At 43.1% G+C, this 22,785-nt stretch overlaps 1 non-coding gene across 1 annotated transcript; it reads left to right on the top strand.

Annotated features, from left to right (window-relative positions):
- Positions 1–2,083: 2,083 nt before the first annotated feature.
- Positions 2,084–2,186, top strand: LOC136865048 (U6 spliceosomal RNA). The gene has a single exon (XR_010859436.1). It is a non-coding gene; the product is annotated as a U6 spliceosomal RNA (small nuclear RNA).
- Positions 2,187–22,785: the final 20,599 nt, after the last annotated feature.

Here is a 22,785-nt window from a genome sequence, read left to right as displayed (position 1 = left end):
TATATTAACACCTAGGTACTTACTGTAACCCCCAGAAGGAACTTTCACCCCACCAACACAGTAATTAAAACTGAGAGGACTTTTCCTATTTGTGGAACTCACAGGCTGAATTTTAACCCCCTTTATCATCATACCATTGCCTGCTGTCCATCTAACAACATTATCGAGGCTATTTTGCAATTGCTCACAATCTTGTTACTTATTTATTACTCTATATGGAATAACATAATCCGCAAAAAGCCTTAATTCTGACTCCACGTTTTACTCATATCATTTATATACATGAGAAAACATAAAGGTCCAATAATAATGCCTTGAGGAGTTCCACCCTTAATTATTACAGGGTCAGATAACGCTTCGCCTACTCTAATTCTCTGAGATCTACTTCCTAGAAATATATAAACCAATTCAGTCATTCTTTTGTCTAGTCCAATTCCACTCATTTTTTCCAATAGTCTCCCATGATCCACCCTATCAAATGGCTTAAACAGGTCAATCGCGATACAGTTCATTTGACCTCCTGAATACAAAATATCTTCTGTTTCTTAATGTAATCCTACAAGTTGAGCTACAGGGGAATATCATTTCGCAAACCCAAACTGCCTTCTATCGAAGCAGTTATTTATTTCACAAACATGTCTAATATAATCGGACAGAATGCTTTTCCAAAGCTTACATGCAAATGCCTGTCAAAGTGACAGGCCTGTAATTTTCCGTTTTATGTCTATCACCCTTTCCTTTGTGCACAGGGGCTACTATAGCAACTCTCCATTCATACTAGTTAATACAAAACGCATTCATAGATTGTCTCAAAATTACCCGGAAATCGTCTTCTAAATGTTGAGATTAAAATACTTCATTATCATTAATGTCGCCTAATTGGACATCGATAAATGCATTCCTACTTATTAGGCTACAGGTGACGCTGTTGTACTTCTTCCGATAATTGAATATTCCAACACATTATTCCCTCACATTTTAGCAACTGAGGATCAGCTGTTCAGAATGTAAGGTTTTATTATTTTATTTGCTTTAGGCAGCCTTGTCTGTCTCCTTGCAAGAGATAAAATTAGATGCACGAGTAAAGTAAAACATACTCGCTCGTTAAGGTAATGCAGCACGTGTCCAGCCGACACGGGTGAAGTTAATTGATACAACACTGATATAAATCAATGAATTCTCAAGAGAAGCATACTCTCACAATATATTGTAACCGTCGAGTGCTTAAAATTACGTAGATGACTAAATTTATATCAGTTATTATCATTATCATCATCAACATCTAAGGGTTCAAATTATGCCACAGCATTACTCACCGGTGAAACAAAAGAATCCACCTACAGCCGAACAGGTTATGGTAGACAACGGTTACATTTCAATAATCATCGCCATAATTGTTTTTATTATCATATTGGGAGGATGTATTTTCTCACAACTGATTGAGGTTATGGAAGGGTTCTTCAGCCTATAAATAAGAACTAGGGTTAGCTTTCATTGGAAGGATGTTCCAGTTTAATGCTAATAAATATCAAATAAACAGAAGTGAACATAACCTATATACAATTAGTATACTCATAATATTGGCAAGTAGCATTCTTGACTTCTTTGAATTTGTTGATGGTTAACTTTGTCTATGTTCTCGACAGATCAATAATCATGTCCGTAGTCTCTAAAATAATGACTGACATACAAAAAAATGAACAAGCCCGAAAATAATTGTCCTTTACATATGATAGGAATTTAAATATCATTAAAAGTATTTCAACCACTATACAATAACACCGCTAAATGCTCAAATCTCAAGAATGATAATTTAATCAAATTTACTCATCATTGCTATTTTAATTTATTCACTCTGAATTCGAATTTTGTACGTGTTTCCGTTCATTTGGTACAAAATATTGTCCTTTCATAATACTCCATTCCTATATTAATAACAAGGAAGTGTACCCAATTATTGTCGCTGACTTTTGAACGAAACCAGTTTATTTATGTTTCAGAACATCAGAAACGACATTTGGTGCAATTTGACGTTCTATGGACCGCTGGAAGCGGAATGGGGGGGAGGGAGTGGATTATCTACTTACTTCGGCGGTACATATACTAAAATTGGAACGATACAGAGAAGATTAGCATGGCCCCTGCGCAAGGATGACACGCAAAATCGTGAAGCGTTCCAGGTTTTTAGCCGGCCCCGCGGTGTAGCGGTAGCGTACCTGCCTCTTACCCGGAGGCCCCGGGTTCGATTCCCGGCCAAGTGAGGGATTTTTACCTGCATCTGAGGGCTGGTTCTAGGTCCACTCAGCCACAATTGAGGAGCTATCTGACGGTGATATGGCGGCCCCGGTCTAGAAAGCCAAGAATAACGGCCGAGAGGATTCGTCGTGCTGACCACACGACACCTCGTAATCTGTAGGCCTTCGGGCAGAGCAGCGGTCGCTTGTAGGCCCTGGCCCTTCGGGGCTGTTGCGCCATGGGGGGGAGTATGGGGCACAAAGAAAGGGGTAGACGCGGAACCGGTCTGTTAGTTACGTTTTAGGGGTGAATTTGACTTGTTGTACGCATAGGCTGTTACAAAATGAAACCAGGTGGGATCGTTAAGTTGTTAGTGGATTTCTTCTGTATTTGGAAGGAAAAACCAACTCGGGTAGATCGCATAGTTTTCGAACAGATTAGAAAACAGCTACTTGATGAAGACGTTCTTCTTGAAGAGTATAGAACTCTTATGGTAGATGAAGAAGTCGCCGATAAAGATGATATTAAAAGTGATTTTGGGGATGATCCAATGATAAAGCTAGAACCTCAGACGACTTCAGAAAGCGATCCAGAATTATGTGGCAGTGACGAGAGTAGCGGTTCCTCTTGTTATCCATCACCACCAAAATTTCCTGAAGGTTATTTGGCTGATGTTTACAAAATCTTGATGAAGCAGCCAAGAGGAAATAATCCTCCGAAATGGTGCCCTCCTGAAGTAGCAGTAGATATGTCCCCTAGAGTCAAATTCACTACTGTAATGGCACAAAAAAGACAAATAAATCGGAAGACAGATTTTAAAACTTCGAAGAAATATTGAAATGACACGGCAGAAACAGGAAGGTGCTACAAGAAAGAATAAACAACGAGGTACATGATCAGTTCATTGCATTGCGAAAACAAAATGGAATTATTCACGACCGAACGCTACAAATCTGGGCGATGTCTTTTAAAGCACAATTAGATCCAAACAACGCCTTAAGATGCAAAGCTTCCAAATCATGACTGCAGCGGTTCAAGAGAAATAACAAGATCATTTCACGCAAGATCACGTATAAAGTTGACAGCAGATTTGTTGGTGATACCGCTGATATAGAAGAGAAAAATGATGAGCTTTTTACGGAAGTAAGGCGTTTCATCGAATAATATAACTTTACACCAGAGCAGATAATTAATGTACATCAGTCAAGATTTTGTAAAGAGTTGCGTTCTGGGAGAACTCGTGCCGTTAAGCGAGCAAGAACGATTTATGGTACTGCGGGTTCAGTTGTAGCAACCACCCATTCATACATGATAATGCCTGTTATTGTAATGGATGGCACCCTTCTTCCACACATGTATGTTCTTGTCTCGGAACCCAGTGGGAAATCTCTAACCAGCATGACACTTGAATTACCCACAGTGAAGGCATATGCTAACAAATCATCAAAAATGAAAAAAACAGGATTTGAAGGTGTTCCTGGAACAGGTGTTATGGCCGGATTTGCACGACAGGTATCGAATTGCTTCCTTTGGTTGATTCTTGAACAGCAAATAAAGATGATTTTCTATACATTGAGACAATTTCAGAAAATGTTGAATTTCACACGAAGCTGATCCCTGCAGAATGTACTGAATTGTTACAACCAGCGGACGTTTTTTCTTTCCGTCCATTCAAAAGTTGTTACGATTCATCACAGATACGATAGTGCTATCGTCCACAGTTAATGTGGCAAAGAAAACAGTTTCTTCTCATTCAATCGTTTGTGCAGTTCCAAATTGCTGCAAATAGATTCAAACAATTGATCCGATTTGCTTTCTTCAAATGTGATTACACCTATGAACATCCAGGATCATTTCAGACACCTTCCGAATACTGTTTCAAGAGTAGTTCGGAAGAAGACTGTTTCAAAGATGATTGTGTTCAACTTGCTTTCATTCGCTGTGCTCACTGTGAAAGATGTTTATTTCTAGACCACGGATTACTTATCGACCTTCGTGTCTACTACACTTGAGCTGCCATGGGTGCGTAATATATTCTATCCAGTATTTAAACGTTACTAAATGCATTTGCAAGTCCATCTAGAATATTTAGCCGCGTATGGTCTAATCTGTACGAAGATTCCTGTCTTTATATGTACTCATAGTCTATATTTGTTCGCTCGTAGCTCCCATGTTTCCTGTCCATAGCAGCTGTAATTTGCATGGTATGTATCTTTTGATGTCGTCTATTCATCACACTACGTACAAAATACTGTATATTCAAAATGTGCGTGACAATCTCCTGTGAGAAATTCGCTTATTTTGTATTTCATCCTAAGACCCTTCAATGCAGCCTTCCAATCGAATCAGGTCACCAATAACACCTGATGAGAAACTGGGTGTATTAAAAAGTACATTTTGAAACATTTATATATTTTATATACAGAAATACGTGATGACCAGTGGGTATTGATTCAAAAGTAGAGAACTCGTATGAAGGAGGTCCCTCTCTAGTTAGAAAACGCCCGACACAATGCATAATTGATTACGTCATTCGAACCGAGAGGTTCATAATGTGCTGCGTGAGCTGTGGCCGAAGTAGTAGAACTTTATGAGTACACAAGGCACTGGCTATCATGCGAAAAAGTTGAAAAAGTAAAACCGTATGTCGACTGCCGTTGAACTTTCATTTCCATGTCAGTGACTGTTAGGAAAATGTTAATGTTGGTTTCAGTGACAAGGGAGGTTGGAAACTTCTTTACCTTCATGACCATCGTTTTGAAGAACATGTCGACATCATCTTCGGGAGGTGTCTGTTTCATGAGTTCTTCCACAAGGAGTACGATCCGTCTTCTTTTTTAAAAATAAATATTAAAAATGGTGAATTTTCCTTCCGCTTCTTGGATGGAGGATGTCGCATTGAAGCAGTCTTAGAACACTGTGGCTTCGGTCGAAGTTGGGGTGTAGCAGAAGATTAAAGAGGTTCTTGTGATGGGGTGTTTGGATCACTAGGTTCCACCTGACTGATAGAGTCATTGTTCATTTCGCTTTCAGTTTCATTTGATGTTCTTTGAGTTGCAGATTCGACATCTTCAGAGGAAACCATTTTGTGATGGTACATATCACATCCCCACACTTGATTTATTACAGCATATTATTTTTTACATCTTTATATTATCATTATCATTATTTTATTACGGTATTACGGTAAGAATATTTGAAGTTGGAAGGTCTCCATGTTCGATATTAGTAATTTGTTTTGTACGGACAGTTGGGAAACACGCAGCTATTTCCAGGTGTGGGAAAATACCCAAGGGAAACTTTAGGGAGTCATACGGAGAGCCCAGCCTGGCGCATGTACTGTATATCCTCAAGTCAAACTTCGGGCCCGGTAGGGATATAGCTACGTGTTACCACGGCACGGGATGTGCCTTGCTCATGATTGGACAACCAGGCCGGCAGGAGGCTGAAGATATCGAGAAGGAGTGGGAGGAGGAAGTCTACGTGCACTTGGGAGAACACGATCCAGCGAACATAACTACCACTCGTGAACAATTTATGGAGGAGTTTACTGTGAATATTATCTACTATGTATTTTTACTCTGGACACTAACTAGGGTACGTTTAATTATGTACGGACGGAGTAGTGTTGTTGGTTGCTTGTTAATACTTATACAACACTTGTGCTAATATTCTGATTTGGTATTCTATATCTTACGTGCAATTTTAGTTAATATATGGCCCGGTTTCAAAGCATAGATCAACAACGTGTGTTTGTGCAAACGAAAGTGTCCCTAAAACCAAGTGTTGGTGTCAGTGAGAAAAAAAGGGGCAGAATATCAAAGTGATATATCTGTGCTGATTGTGAGTGCCGACTATTTGTGGATACACGAAAATAATGAAGGGACATATAACGTATACTGTACATGCATCAGTGGCGGCTCGTTTGGTAGGGGCTAAGGCTCGCATTTTAAAATTATGCAATTATATAGGCACATACCATATTTTTAAACTGTATATAAACTATTCTGTTTAATAGTTTAATATTTCCATGTTACACGTAGTGTTAGTACTCGTAATATGTAGATAAAATATACAGGTGTCCTAGCTATTACTTATTAGCCTCTTGATTTCTTCAATTTTAGTGGAAAAATCCGTACAAACACTATTCTTAATTTTAGTTTCTGAAGATTTAAATAATAACATTTTTGAGCGCAAACTTTGCACTACTTTAATTTAAATTAAAGCAATTTTTTATTTCATATTCGCGTTCTACACGAACTTTCATAAAAAAAATGTCATTCATATTTGAGGAAAAATTCGTCCAAATTGAGAAGATTATTTCACCACGGCATTCAGCGTCATAAAATAGTGCTAGATGACATGCCGTATGATAGGGCTTACATTACTGGTGTTTATATTAAAATACTTTTAACTGCATACTTTTATATTAAAATGAAATACAATATATATTAATGAATATATACAATTTGCAAGTTTCTTGCGACAAGAAAATCTTATGGATCATTAGTATTTTCTTACCGCAACTGCAGTATGTACTTTCGTATCGAAAGTTTAGCTAAAACTGACGTTATTGCCAACCCCTAACCAAATAGACTGGGGGAAAAGGCCAAGAATTCAGGACTCGAAGGAAATTTCACAACTGTGTAGCAGCAATAATGATAGGAAGCATGTTAGAGTCGTAGCGCCCTCAAACTGGCGAAGTACCATTTTTTGAACTACAAAGGATATTTTTCGATCGTACTTTTCGGAAGTGTTGATACCAAATAAAAGTTAACTATTATTGACGTGGGTTCTTACGGATACGTCAAAGATGAGGCTTCTTGTGACAAAAAAGAAATATAATCAGGAGAATAGGAGAGGAAATATCCGCCTTTCAATACAAAATTAAATGGGATAACTAAAAATAACACCATATCATATGTATGGGACCGGTTTCGACCCTGCGTAGGGTCATCTTCAGCCACGTAATTTAAAATCGGCAAGTTAATAAAAGTATACAAAACTTTTAAAAACTAGTGAACTTCCAAAAACATGAAAACACTTTAAAATACTACATACACAGAGCTTAAAAACACTTTAAATTACCATATGTGAGCCGATAAATGCTTTGTCAAAATTCGTTAATGTTAACTTATTTGAAAAAGCCCGACATAAATGGATGTCAAGAAAGGAACACACCTTATCACATTTGATAACTGCATGTGTGTCCAGCTTGTTATGGACGTTCCAGTGTTCATTTCTACTGTGATGTGTCTTCTTGAATTGATATTGATAAAATGATTGTTGATGCTTTGGATTATAAACACTATATCCGATATATGGCTGTAACATGCATCCAGGGGTTCCTAATTGAAATGAAATGCGATGTAATTAGGTTGGATAGGCAAAGAGTATCCTCCTGACCGTATCGAATAGGATCGGATTACTAAAGACACTGCAAAATGTAAGAAAAGGGAAAGTATAAGCAATGACTGTTAAGTGGAAGAGCAAAGATAATAAGTAAGTTTGTATGAGACACACCCGTTTGTTGTCCATATACGTATCAATTGTGGTGGCCACCTTTTTAATAACTGCGCCCAGGTTAAAGCAGAGCTGGTGATGGGGGGGAAAGTGGGGATAGCGCTGATCTTGCCTGTGGTGTGAACCTTTTGTCGATTGGATAAATAATTGGCGTAGATGGGGATGGTGAGATCAAATAAGCAGTTGGATTTCTCAGAGCATTCATTAGTATTATAATTCGGGTTAGAGAACTGCTCTAGATGTTTGAAATAGCTTTCTAGAATATTCAACATAAGGCCATTGGTTGCTGATTTTATGTTGATCAATTCCTGTTCAATATCCGAAAATTTGCTTTGCTAGTTGCTTTACGTCGCACCGATACGGATAGGTCTTATGGCGAAAATGGGAAACCACGGTAAACCATCTTCAGGGCTGCCGACAGTGGGTTCGAACCCACTAACTCCCGGATGCAACCTCACAGCTGCGCTCTCCTAACCGCAAGGTCAACTCGCCCGAAAATTTGTGGCTTGAGTCTACCATATGCTGCGCCATGGCTGAGAACCTATTGTACTTACTAGCATTGACGTGTTCCGCGAATCGCGTTGACCAATGTAAATGGTTAGGCTATTTGCACATTTCAACCTGTATATCCCGATATGAAATATTTGTTTTGCGCATTGACTGAATGTGAATTACAAGTAAGGCAGCATTAATATCAGTGGCGGCTCAAAATCAATTCCGCCAGTGGGGCCCGATATAAAGTTTTTGACCATGAATAGCCTATGGGATTAAGTCAACCATTTTCTATACTGTACGGTACTGTACCACAAAATCTCCAAAAGATAGTACATATAGCAATATACGAAAGCAGATCAGAAAATAAATTGCACTTCCCAGTTATGGCCATGTATTACGCCATCTATACAACAGCAACACGACTATAACGACATACACTGTAACGTCACTTTTCCACATAGTTTCCAAGAGACTCCAAATATTTCTGCGAACGCACAACCAACTTGTCGATGCCGGATGCATAAAAATTTCCTCCAGCGTTCTGCAACCACTCCGAGACAGCGGCCTTCACCTCCTCATCGGTCTGGAAACGTTGACCACCGAGCTCCGTTTTGAGCTTACCGAACAGATGAAAGTCACATGGCGCTAGATCGGGACTTTAGGGTGGATGTTGCCAGATCTCCCACTTGAAACGGTGCAGCAGTTCTCTCGTTTGGCTGACACCTTGCCGGGAAATGGCCCGCTCCCCATAGACAGCACTGATTTCACGATGAATGTCCGTGCAATTCTTCCTTTTAGCCCATAGGAATCGGATTGTCGTATGCACCTCATATTTGGAGTGAATGGCCAGTTGACGCGCCATTGCATTTGGCCGCTATTCACACAATACTGGACGAGACACCACAGCGACCTGCCTAACAGACGTGTGGGCAGTGTCTGTCCCTTTCTCCGCTGTGCCCACGTTTGCGACACACAGCGCGTTGCTGCTGCGCGTTAGTGCAACTAACTTTTTGATCCACGTACGTATATCGGCCTAAATGTATACAGTAAATAGTTAATAATAAAGAAATAGAAATGAACTCACCAAATGGCACATAATAAAGAAATAGAAATGAACTCACCAAATGGCACATTACTTACATAGTAGATTCTTCTGACTGGCAAACATTTCAATGACTCTGTTGTTGAAGTTGGGAATTTCACAAATTTCTTCCTTATGAATTGAATAAACAGCGAGTGAATTCAGTCGGTTTTGACCCATAAAAGTAATTCTTGACTCTTTTTAATGTGCTAAAACCTCGTTCTGCTTCCGCTGTTAAAACTGGGGTAGTTATTGCAATTTGTAGAATTTTGTGTACCTCAGAGAACGATTCTTCGAAGGAATGTTTCATGAAGAATGTGAACAAACCACAGACTGAAGGAATATCTTTAAAGGTATCATTGCGATAAATTACTGAAAGTTCATTTCTCCATTTTTCTTGGTAAATAAATGGACTGCAACTCGATGAAAACATATTGACTAAATTCGTTGGGAAAATTTCTCTGAACGTAGCAAATATTTTCGGATCAATAATTTCGAATCTACTAAATACACAGTTTAAAAAATAGGGGAACTTGTTTTTGAACGTATGCCATGCTCCATAAAACGATACCCCGCACCCAGGTATATTACCAACTAAACCTTTATTCCTTACCGTTCAAGTATACAAAAGAACATCCATGGATTCGCGTTCATTTTCAGAACACAAACGGAAACGTCCAAATAGGGGCGAAAACGAAGTGATATCAGTTCTCTAGGGTGTATTTTTATCACTGCTGGAGCGCTTCAGTATGGGGTATGTCCTCCACGAACATTTATCACAGCTTGGCACCTACATGGCATACTCCAGGGAAGTCGACGGAGGTCACGTTGCGGTATCAGGTTCCATTCTTTAATGAGAGCCTGTTCGAGGTCTTGGAGAGTCTGTGGTGGAACAGGACGCCCACAAACACTTCTGTCAAGCCTGTCCCACACATTCTCGATAGGATTAAGGTCGGGGCTCACTGCTGGCCATTCCATCTCTTGAATGTCCAGTTCTCGCAAGACAGCTCTGGTGATGCGCGCTACATGAGCCCTGGTATTGTCGTGTTTGAGTACGAATTCTGGGCCAACACCGTACGCAGCAATCAACATATGCTGTAGCAGTATCTGCTCGATGTACCCCGCAGCGGCAAGATTACCACGGACGACGACAAGATTTGTACGGTCATCAATATTGATGCCACCCCGTACCATCACAGAACCTTGTCCGAATCGGTCGCCTTCCTGGACTACATTTGGCATGCACTGCTCACCAAGACGTCCCCATACACCTTGACGTCCATCACGCTGTGTCAGGGGAAATCTTGACTCGCCTGTGAACAACACAGGTCTCCATTGGCGAAGTTGCCAGTTGACGTGGGTACGGGCAAACATAAGGCTAGCTGCGCGATGTTGCTGCCCCACCCGAACAGGACGTCTGGGTCGTAAGGACACTTCTTTTAACCTGTTCCTTACTGTCTGGTCAGACACCGTGCCTCTAGTGACCCTCTTGAGGTCTTGTTGCTGTTCTCTGACAGTTACTGATCGACGCCGCAACGCACATATGGTCAGATATCGGTCATCCTGTGGGATTGCCACGTGTCCACGACCTTGTCCAGCCCTACTTTTGAACTGTTCTGCCTCATTGTAGCGATTCCACAAGCGTTGAGTAATGAGGGAGAGACATTGATATCCACAGCAACACGACAAAAAGACCATCCTTCCTGGATCAAAGTGACGGCCGTTGGGACTTGAACCTCATTAAGAAGTGTCACGGGATGTGCTGGTTTACGTACAACGAGCTCAAATGACCGCAGTAGTCTGTGTACCTAACAACTACACACGGACGCACCGCTATTCCCTTTGTTTTGAGGGGTCACCTGGCAGTTTAATGAATGGCTACGCCTACAGATGGAGTATAAGTTCTCTTTGACATACCCTGAGTATCTAAGTTATCAAGGTATGCTGTTCGACCATTGGAATCCCATCTACCAAATTAACGTTCACATACCACACGTTAAAAGACATGTTCCCCTAATTTTTTTGAACTGTGTAGATAGACTGTTTGAATCGGTCTTCCTTTTGGTTGATCACTATACCACACACTTCTTTGGCATATACAGTCAGATTTACACCAGAGATGCATTCAGATCTTTTTGTTCTTGGAGTGGAACATTCATCTTCATCTACCAGATACCTTGCTTGCTGCACTGCACGGTCAGTTGTTCCAGAGTTGTGGTTGGCTGAGGACGGTTGGCCAGTTGTCGACCCATCATGCCCCACACATGCTCAATAGGAAACAGCTGATTCAAAACGTTGTTATGCATTGGATATGGTAACTGCATTGAAACTCTGCATCGGAATCGTGTTATACAAAATATCAACATGTTTCATCATCTCATAGAAGAATTCCAGAAAGAAAACAAAAATTCCGAATTACACTGAAGAAAATGGAAATTGCAACACCCAGAAGGAGTGGTGCTACATTGCTGCAATTGAACATGCAAGACGAGTGTTCGGTTGTGATTCGATTATTACACTTTTAGGTCCCTCTGACCGCAACGTTTTGCAACAATCAATACAGGATGTGCCCACCACGAGCTGCAATACATTGATGAATTCGTGGAGGCATGGAGTCAATAAGGCCCTGGATCGCTTCCTGAGGAATTTTGGCCCATGCTTGCTGCACTGCACGGTCAGTTGTTCCAGAGTTGTGGTTGGCTGAGGACGGTTGGCCAGTTGTCGACCCATCATGCCCCACACATGCTCAATAGGAAAGAGGTCCGGGGAACTGGCGGGCCATTCTAAGGTTGTGATATCGTGGAGAGCTTCTCTGGAGATGCGTGCAGTGTGAACCCGGGCATTGTCCTGCTGAAACATCCCATTAGCAATGTTCGCCATCATAGGGACAACCACTGGATTGAGTACCCTATCAACGTACTGTCGAGCAGTCATAGTGCCCTCAACAAGCACTAATTGTGATTTCACATTAAAGCCAATAGCTCCCCAGACCATAATGCTTGGTGTTGGCCCTGTATGCCTCTCAACAATAAGTTCTGGGCGGCCCCTCTCCCCGGTACGTCGGCGCACACGATTCCGGCTATCACTGCGGGCAAGACAGAAGCGCGATTCATCACTAAAGACGACCCTATGCCATTCGTCGACCCATGCCGATCTTTCTCGACACCAGGCCAGCCTTACACGTCGCTGTTGTGGGGCCATTGGAACACCTGCAGGGACACGGGCTCGTAAGCCAGCTGCACGCAGGTGATTACCAACTGTTTGTTGTGTAACGTGGGGTGCCATAGCTGCTGGAATTTGCGCTTCTGCTGCATGGGGTTCCATCTGGGCCATCCGATTGATGCGCCGATCCTCTCTCACAGTTGTCCGTCGTGCTGGGCCTGTGCCAGGTCTACGAGTGTGCGTACCTTCATTTGACCACTGCTGCCATACACGTTGTACCGTAGATGTAGCGACAGTCCTTAGCGATAACGATAGCGATAATCCAGCCTCACACAGCCCAATTATCCGAGCCCTCTCAAACGGCGACAGTTGTTGATAGCGTGCTCTTCTCTGTGGTCGAGGCATGTTTGACGGGGAACACTTCACTGCCAAGACTGCAAGTCAACTACGCTACACCAGAGTCCGTATACTGCAGTTGATTCCTCCGCGACCAATCACGTGGAGAGACCTGTAGCAACAATCTAATGGGTCTGAAACTGTGATCGTTTACACACCTACATGTCATCGTTCCATATCTCGAAAATCAACACAAACGACCAATGTCTTCATGGTGTTGCAACTTCCATTTTCTTAAGTGTATTAAGTAAATTTTAAATTAAAACCCTCCATTATTTTTACATCATCCCAACCACCTTCGTTCTCAAATTTCTCAAAACATTCCAATAAATGGGAAGTGTTTTCATGAATACTACTCACAACCCGAGAATGAAAGTTCCATCTTGTTGAAGAAACTGATCGCAATACATCACTTCTCTTAGGCGATTATGAGAAAAACATAGTGAATGCAAGTAATGTTTGCGAAGAACAACCTAACAGATTTTATGTTCTTGCTACAGCCATTTCGTATTAAAAAAGTTAGTTGATGAGCGTAACAGTGAACGTACTTGACATAAGGAAAATAATTCTGCATAAGTGCATGAACACCTCCCTTACTCCCTTGCATTACCGCGGCTCCATCAAAGGCCTAAACTATGAGCTTTCCCTCAACATTGAAAGGTCCAAGCAGTATTTTCGGAACCTTGCTGAGGCCATAGGCTGTCGTATCAGTAACATTTTCAAAGGAAAGGAATATGTCAACAGGTTTATTTACCTTAATGTACCGCAATATGATAACAAATTGGCTTTGGTAAGTAATGCCTGTTGCTTCATCTGCCTGCACACAAACGAAAGTTGCAGCGTTGATATCTTTGACCAAGTCTTCAATGTACATTTGATACATACAATATAATAGTTCGTTTTGTAGAATTTGTGACGTACATTTAGAAACTGATGTGCGAGTGCCGTTCAGATGGTCATCTAACATACTGCCGAGATTACGAAGAAGATATAACAAATCTAAGAAATTGCCACGATTTGCTGAGTCCTGCATTTCATTATGACCCCTCAGTGCTAACTCGTGAGTTCCATAATATTTTAGGCACTCTACTACTCCATTTAGTATGTGTCTTTTGTGACTACTTCATTATGTTTCTAGATTGAGGTTTTATATTCAGAGCCAATTTGTGCAGCTATGTTGACAGTCCCAAATATTTTGTATTTACAGGCATTTTCTAAGTGTAGTGCGCTTTCCTCATGTGTTTTAATTCGTTCACTTAAATGTTTTAGATCCTTACATCTGGTCGTTGACCACAACCCTTCACCACGAAATAACACACAGTAAAAACAAAACAGACTTTGTTTCTCTTCACTCACTGTTAACCGTGACTATTTACTGAAACCATGTTTTACAGAAAATTCTCTTTTTCTTGCCATCAAGTTGAGATAACGTGAATTCATTTTGTTGGTAAGCAACTAAACGATTAATATGAATATTTTCTTCTAGACTTAATGGATTAAAAGGAGTCTTTAATAAACAATCCACTAGGTTCATCTTAATATAGACACTCGCTTGTCCATCTGCCAAGCAACTGAGAATTGTCGTACCACAATAATCACACTTCCGGGCAGTGGCGATGACATTGGGGGGAGGCATTTTCTGCCCCCCCAGATGCTCCTCCTAGATGTTAAGTGCCCTTAAAACGTGGAATTTCGTAGTCTTCGGTGGCCGCTGTGGCCGTCGTTTACCGACCTCCCAAGGGCTCGAACTGGCGGACTGTCAGATAAACGACAGCCGGGATTCGCAGCCGAGATTCGATCTCAGAATATCAAGGGAAATAAATCAGTGTCAGAGTAATAACCAGTAATGCCTTGTAGTGTCAGAACATTTGTATGGTAATTATATTAAGACTTAATAATTAGAAGGAAGAAGAAGCTTTTCAGTGAAGTTACAAGTAGTGAAGAGCATTAGTCAGGCAGAGGGCTTGCGGAACGCGCCCACGAAAATATGTTTACAACAGAGGATGTTTGCTTGTTTGTGTATTGACAAGCAGAGTCTGATAGTCGGTATAGGAACAGGCGGCTCGCCGACAAATAGCACAAAGCCAGTACAGTTGTACTCCAGTAGAGACAAGGAAACAAAAGTGCAAGGAGAAGGACAGAGACAGTAGTACCCAGAGCGCGGCACCTACCGAGACAATTAGTTCAGGATAGTAATTGAGGGCGCCACCTACAAGGTGACCAGTCAGGTAACGTCCATGGGCCCAACACCTAAGGTAGTGGGAAGGGACCGACCTTTGGTTCTAGGAGAGCAGATATAACCTTAAGCCAAGATGGCGCGGGGCTCTCTCTCGACCAGTAATTCGTACTCTTAGGACCAGGCTCTTCGGAGCAGTCAGTCGTGTCAGTGAAATTGTACATACGTGTCGCAGGGCAGAATTCGGACTTAGCGCGTAGCCGTAGGTTAGGCTCGTTAAGCAAGTTCTTCTCAGACCGACTTATTCAGAACCTGTAAATGAATTTGTATATAGTGTACATAGTCGTCCTGGGTAATAAAGGAAAGTGTAGCTAATTCATCTTTTATTTCTGGAGTTGCGGGATAGAGTTCGCACCTACATTTACCTCCCTACTTTACCGCTCGGCAGGACAGGTAATACGCCAACTCCAACGGCCTGGTGACCAACCAACTAGAACGTCTCACAGGACAGATAGGTCACGACAGACCTAGGGGTAGCAGTCCAGCAGCAGACGACGCCATCCGGTGGAGACGCAGCACTACAGCCGACTACTCATCCAGCCCAGCAGTGAAGCAGCATTGGAGATTTAAGGTAAGCTGAACATTATTTCAAATGACACGACAAAATAGTTCAGTACCAGCAGACCAAGGCACTGAGATGCTCGAGGACGAGGAATCAGTAAGTATGAGTGGGCCTTTTCTAACAGTAGTGGAAGGACATCGCCTCATTGGGCGAGAGTTTGATGGCATTCAACCAGACAGATTGCATGAGTTTGTAGCAAATGTAGATGCTGCTGTTCGTATGATTAAGGATGAAGATCAAGAGTTATTTTTATGTATATTTTAACAAAAATTACGGGCAGAGCCCGAGATAAATTATTGGTCAGACGTGGTATACTTAATTTTGAGAGAGCCAAGGGGGCATTGACAGAATATTATGACCAGCAAGGCACATTAGATCTGTACATATGTCAAATGTTCCAAACAGCGCAGGATCCGCGAGAAACAGTCGCGAATTGGGCACATCAAATAGAGACATTGTCAGCTTCTTTCAGAGAGGCAATACTTGAAGACGAACTAGAGGAAGATCGCGGCGCACAGTTAAAAATTACGAGAAAAATATGTGTAGCTAGTTTCATGCAAGGGTTAGCCTATCCTAGAATAGAAGCCAGAGTACAGTCACAAAAGTGCATCACTTTTGAAAAGGCAGTTGCACTTGCACAACAGGAAGAAACCGTAATAATGTCAAAGAAGGCACGAGAGGGCCTACGACACAAACATAGCTCAGGGTTTAGCAAGCGCAGACCAGAACAGGAGCGCAGTACAGCACCTAAGTGGCATACTAAGCCAACACATGCTAGTGTTAGGGTGGTCTGCTACAATTGTAACAAAGAAGGCCACATAGCAAAAAATTGTAAGAACACAGGAACGCAAGGAGCTCACACTACACAGACCGCTAGTTCCAACACAGCTACGAGGGGTACGTCCAGTAAATTTAAATGTCGCTATTGTGGGAAGACAGGGCACGTTGAACGTGAATGTAGGAAGAAACAAGGGGATAAGGAAACAGAGGTACGAGAGACAGTGCGCATAGTACGCACACAACCAAACACAGTGACAGGTGAAAACAGAACTTGTTATCGTTGCGGCCGGAAAGGGCATATACAGGTTAATTGTCGACAAGGTGAACGCACTCCTGTGATGCGAACGGATAGCCGTAGGTGCTATTCGTGTGGCCAACAAGGCCATATTCAGAGAAATGCTGAAACGCCCTAGACAAGAACAAGGGCAATAGGGCAATGAAAGGCCAAACTCAGGGAGATCGCATAGGGGTAGTGCTGTAAAATACCGAGCCCAATGCGAACATTGTGATAGATGGTCACACCGAACCCAACAGTGTTGGTTCAGAAAAGGGGGTGGCAGTACGCACGCCACGGAAGCCACGGAGGCGGCAAACTAGAACAGGCCGTAGCAAGGGGACAGTTACGGAGGCCCGCAGACCAAATGGTCCCAAGAACTTCGATATAGAAGGCACAGTGCTAATCAAGGTCACAAACCAAGGAAGACCGTTGAGATTTTTGATAGATACTGGGTCCTATGTCAGCCTAGTAAAGAGGCAATCGGTACCCAAGGAAAGCCTGATTGACAGGAGGGAACCAATTGAATTAATGGGTGTAAGTAAAGGGATAATTTACACCCAGGGTACTGTGCGATTTGCCGCTGGAAATACAAGTCACACATTTCATGTCGTAGGGAGTGACTTTCAGTTGACGCAGGATGGTATAGTTGGGCGAGGCATCCTGACAGATAACGAAATTAATTATAAGGAGGGCCATGTCACCATAAGAGGGCGAAAATACCTTATGGGGGTGCGAGAGACGAAGCTGATCCGTCTCGAACCAAGGGCCCAAAAGGTCGTTGTCATGAAAGTAGATCGAAATCTACCTTTGAGAATTGTTGAGAAGGAAGAGGTGATACCAGGGGTGTGCCTCGCAGGGTGCCTGACCAAATCAGAGCACAACGAAGCAGTGGTTAGCATGATGAATACCACTGAAAAAGAGGTGACTTTACGCAGTCCGCGAGTGCACATACAGGAGGTAGATAAAACCTGCCTAGCACAAGTGCGGAAGGTAGAGCAGAATAGTAGAATGGCGAACGGAGAACCGGCCACACAGAAGCCCCGATCACAGCAGGTAATAGAATGTCTGCGAGTTGATCACCTCACGCAGGCAGATAAAGAAGTTTGATAGTCGGTATAGGAACAAGCGGCTTGCCGACAAAGAGTACAAAGCCAGTACAGTTGTACTCTAGTAGAGACAAGGAAACAAAATGCAAGGAGAAGGACAGAGACAATAGTGCCCAGAGCGCAGCACCTACTGAGACAATTAGTTCAGAATAGTAATTGAGGGCGCCACCTACAAGGCGACCAGCCAGGTAACGCCCATGGGCTCAACCCCTAAGGTAGTGGGAAGGGACCGACCTTTGGTTCTAGGAGAGCAGATATAACCCTAAGCCAAGATGGCGCGGGGCTCTCTTTCGACCAGTAATTCGTACTCTTAGGACCTGGCTTTTCCGAGCAGTCAGTCGTGTCAGTGAAATTGTACATACGTGCCGCAGGGCAGAATACGGACTTAGCGCGTAGCCGTAGGTTAGGCTCGTGAAGCAAGCTCTCGTCAGACCGACTTATTCAAAACCTGTAAATGAATAAGTATATAGTGTACATAGTCGTCCTGGGTAATAAAGGACAGTGAAGCTAATTCATCTTTTATTTCGGGAGTTGCGGGACAGAGTTCGCACCTACATTTACCTCCCTACTTTACCACTCGGCAGGGCAGGTAATACGCTAAATCCAACGGCCTGGTGACCAACCGACTAGAACGTCTCACAGGACAGATAGGTCACCACAAGGCGTTAAATATCGAGAAGGTGGTAGATAGCTTTATATCAAGAAATTAGATTAGAAAGCGGGCATTCCTTCAGGAAACTACATTTCCCAATGGAGATTGTTCAGGCGGTACATCTGGTGATAGAGATTTTCACATTTCGTATCACCAAATGCATAATATACAGTACGGCAACGGGATATTTATTAGGAAAATGCTTTTATGAAGCAAGTTCTAATTTTTATACTTGTGATTATTTTTGGTAGCTTCGTACATAAAATATTCCTTCAAAATATTTATTTACGAATCAAGTTCTGTTTTTCTGTTTACTTATGTATTTGAGAAAAACGCTCTATTATTGTTCTGTCTTTTTTCTGTTTGTTTGTAAATATAGGAATGTTTGCATTAATAGCTGTTCCTCATTTCACATCCCTGTGTTCAAGTTAATCATGCCCACACCCCCACCAAAAATTACCCGAAGTCGGCGCCCCTGTTTCTGTGCACAGCCAAATGAAACGTGAAATAAATCCACCGCAACGGGACAGCTTCCTCTTGCCCCAAACGACGGGATAACTCGCCAGCAACAGCCATGAACACTGCTACTCTGCCAGGCCAGCGAGGAGGGGATGTAAGCCAGTCAGTAGTATAGCAATGTATGTTCTAAAACACCGAGACAGCGCTGAATCAACACGAGGTCATTGACCGCTGGTTGAGTAGTAAGGCTAGGGGTTCTGACCCGAGTTCATTGACCCCTAGTTGAGTAGTATGGCTATGGTGGTTCGCGCATTTTGCGCACGTGAGCAAGCCTAACCCCACAGACGCCATTTTGGAGGGTCCTAACCTCGCAGTCACCAACTTGGAGGGGCCTAAACTCACAGGCGCCACTTTTGGAGGGGCTCAGTTTTGCGGCCAGATACCTTTCCCGATCTAGTTTTACGGCTAGATACCCTTCCGTACTTGGGCCCAGTTTAACGGTCAGATACCCTTACCACTTCGCGGATTTTGCATACCAGAGCAAGCCTAACCTTACAGTCGTCATCTTGGAGGAGCGTAACCTCACAGACATTTTGGAGGGTCCTAACCTCACATGCGCAATTTTGGAGGGGCCGAGTTTTACGGCCAGGTGCCCATCCCCTCCCATCTGACCTCGTTTTACGGCTAGATGCCCTTCCTTCCTTGGGCGCAGTTTTACGGTCACATGCACTTCCCTCTTGGCGGATTTTCCGTACGAGAGCAAGCCTAACCTCATAGTCGCCATTATGGAGGGTGGCCCAGTTTTACGGTCAGGTGTCTTACCTCCTCCTTATTTGACCTAGTTTTACGGCTAGATACCCTTCCCACCTCATCTGGCCTAGTATTACCGCTAGATGCCCTTGTCACTACAGACGCCATTTTGGAGGGTTGGTCTGTTTTACGTTCAGATGCCCTTCCCTCATTTAGCCTAGTTTTACGGCTAGATACCCTTCCCCCTCACAGACGCCATTTTGGAGGGGCCTAACCTCGCAGGGCCAAGTTCCAACGTCAGATGCCCTTCCACCACCTCATCTGGCCTAGTTTTACGGCTAGATGTCCTCTCACCTCACAGACGGCATTTTGGAGTGGGCTAACCTCACGGGGTCCAGTTATACGGTCAGATGCCATTCCCTCCTCCCCATTATCCTAGTATTGTACTCCTGATCTGGCCTAGTTTTACGGTCAGATGCCCTTCCCTCCTCCTCACTCGGCGTAGTTTTTCGGCTAGATGTCCCTCCCGCATCTTCATCATCCTAGTACTGTACTCCACCTGATTGACCCAGCTTTACGGCCAGATACCCTTCCCCTCTTCATCTGGCCTAGTTTTAATTCTGGATGCCCTTCCCACCCGCCATCATCCTAGTAGTGTACTCCTCGTGATCTGTCCCAGTTTTACGGTCAGATGACCTTCTTCCTCTACATCCTCCTAGTAGTGTCCTCTTTCCCGAGCTCAATAGCTGCAGTCGGTTAAGTGTGGCCAGTATCCAGTATTCGGGAGATAATGGGTTTGAACCCCACTGTCGGCAGCCTTGATGATGGTTTTCCGTGGTTTCCCCATTTTCACCCCAAGCAAATGCTGGGACTGTACCTTAATTAAGGCCACGGACGCTTCCTTCCCACTCCCAGCCCTGTCCTGTACCATCGTCGTCATAAGACCTATCTGTGTCGGTGCGACGTAAAGCAGCTTCCAAAAAAGTAGTGTCCTCGTGATCTGGCCCAGTTCTACGGTTAGATGCCCTTTCCTCCTCCTCATTTGGCCCAGATCACCCCTTTTAGAAACATAATTAGGCGATGAGTACAAGAAATATTCATCCAACGCTGGCTCCTATTATGGAAACCCTTTCTTTTTTTTGCTAGGGGCTTTACGTCGCTCCGACAGAGATAGGTCTTATGGCGACGATGGGATAGGAAAGGCCTAGGAGTGGAAGGCAGCGGCCGTGGCCTTAATTAAGGTACAGCTCCAGCATTTGCCTGGTGTGAAAATGGGAAACCACGGAAAACCGTCTTCAGGGCTGCCGATAGTGGGATTCGAACCTACTATCTCCCGGATGCAAGCTCACAGCCGCGCGCCTCAACGCGCACGGCCAACTCGCCCGGTGAAACCCTTTCTTCTGGGGAACATGTTGTCCCTTATGTTCTGAGGAATGGGGTCCTGTGTTGCCCTTCGAAGCATGATCGGAAGATGAAAGTTGTATTTCCAGTTGTTCTTGTGCCCATGATCTTCATGTATTATCATGAGACCCCATTAGGGGTACATTTAGATATCTTCAAAACTAGAAAAAAAATTAGAGAGGTGCTCATTTGGAAGAGTATGGGCGGCGAAATTCGGGAAATGTTTAAAGCTTGTAAATCGTATATGCTTAGCAAGCCCACTGTGTCAACTAAGCAATGGTTATTGTCATCTCATCAAGCATCCCGTCCTATGGAACGCTTATACATAGATTACGATGGACCCTTCCCTCAATCTAAGGGGAACGGGAACAAATTCATTTTTGTAACGTGTAGATGGCTTTTCTTAGTTTTCATGGCTATTTTCAACTAAGATGGTCACCGCTCAGTCTACTATTTATTGTCTTATTACTATTTTTGCTTCTTTTGGTCCTTGTCAATACATAGTCTCTGATAATGCCAAGGCATTCAGCTCCAATTTATTCCGCAAATTTTGTTTTGACTTATCCATCCCTCATGTAACCACATCGGCCTATTGCCCCCCAACCATCGCTTGTCGAGCGTGTTAACTGTAGTCTTCGATCGGCTCTGATCGCTTTTCATCATGAAGACCATTCTAGGTGGGATACTTCACTGCGTTGGTTATCTTTTGCGTTCAACTCGGCTGTTCACGAGTCACACAAGTTTACTCCTGCTTTCCTCATGTTCAAGTTTGTTCCTAATACGCCTTTGTCTAATATATGGTTCATCAATGAGATATTGCCAGGGACAATAGATCCCGGTAATATCAGGGACCTGTGGAAGAAGGCCAAGAGTAACTTCAAAACTTCCCATGAGAAAGTGAAGAAAAGATATGATCGTGGTCGGAGACCCGCTAATTTAAAGGTTGGGGATCAAGTCATGGTGAAAAATTTTGTTCCTCCAGGCAAGCTTGCCCCCAGATTTCATGGGCTGTGCGTTATTCTAGATTTCTTAACGCCGTTCACCCTTTTGGTGGGTAACCCAGCCACCGAACGAATTTTTAGGGCTCATCTGTCCCAAATAAAACCCGTATGATATCTCTGTCTCCAGTATAGGCCACCAAGAGATGGCGCTGCTAATTTAATTCTACTTCTTTCCCTAACAGCTTAGAATCTTAAGGTTAAAAGTGGAGGACTTCTACCCTGTTAAATCTGAAAAAATATGTAAGGTATTTTTTTACTTTGTCAAATTTTGTACAAACCTTCTGTTTTTGCTATTTGTTTTACGTCGCACCGACACAGATAGGTCTTATGGCGACAATGGGATAGGAAAGGCCTAGGAATTGGAAGGAAACGGCCGTGGCTTTAATTAAGGTACAGTCCCAGCATCTGCCTAGTGTGAATTTGGGAAACCACGGAAAACCATCTTCAGTGGTTTCCCATTTTCACACCAGGCAAATGCTGGGGTGTACCTTGTACAAACCTTCCCCGTAGCAATTTTTTTCTTCTCCTTGCTTTTCCTGTCGGCCACTACCTTGCCCCTGCCTCCAAGCCTGTACGTGGATTCCGCACACTCGTCCTCGATGTCGCCCGCCTTGACTGCCCCATCAACCAAAAAATTAAAAGAAACTCTCTCCATAAAAACAGTCACTG

The sequence above is a fragment of the Anabrus simplex genome, chromosome 2 (genome assembly GCF_040414725.1).
Source record: "Anabrus simplex isolate iqAnaSimp1 chromosome 2, ASM4041472v1, whole genome shotgun sequence".
In the NCBI taxonomy this organism is placed as follows: domain Eukaryota; kingdom Metazoa; phylum Arthropoda; class Insecta; order Orthoptera; family Tettigoniidae; genus Anabrus; species Anabrus simplex.
This window is presented reverse-complemented; position numbering and strand designations above follow the sequence as displayed.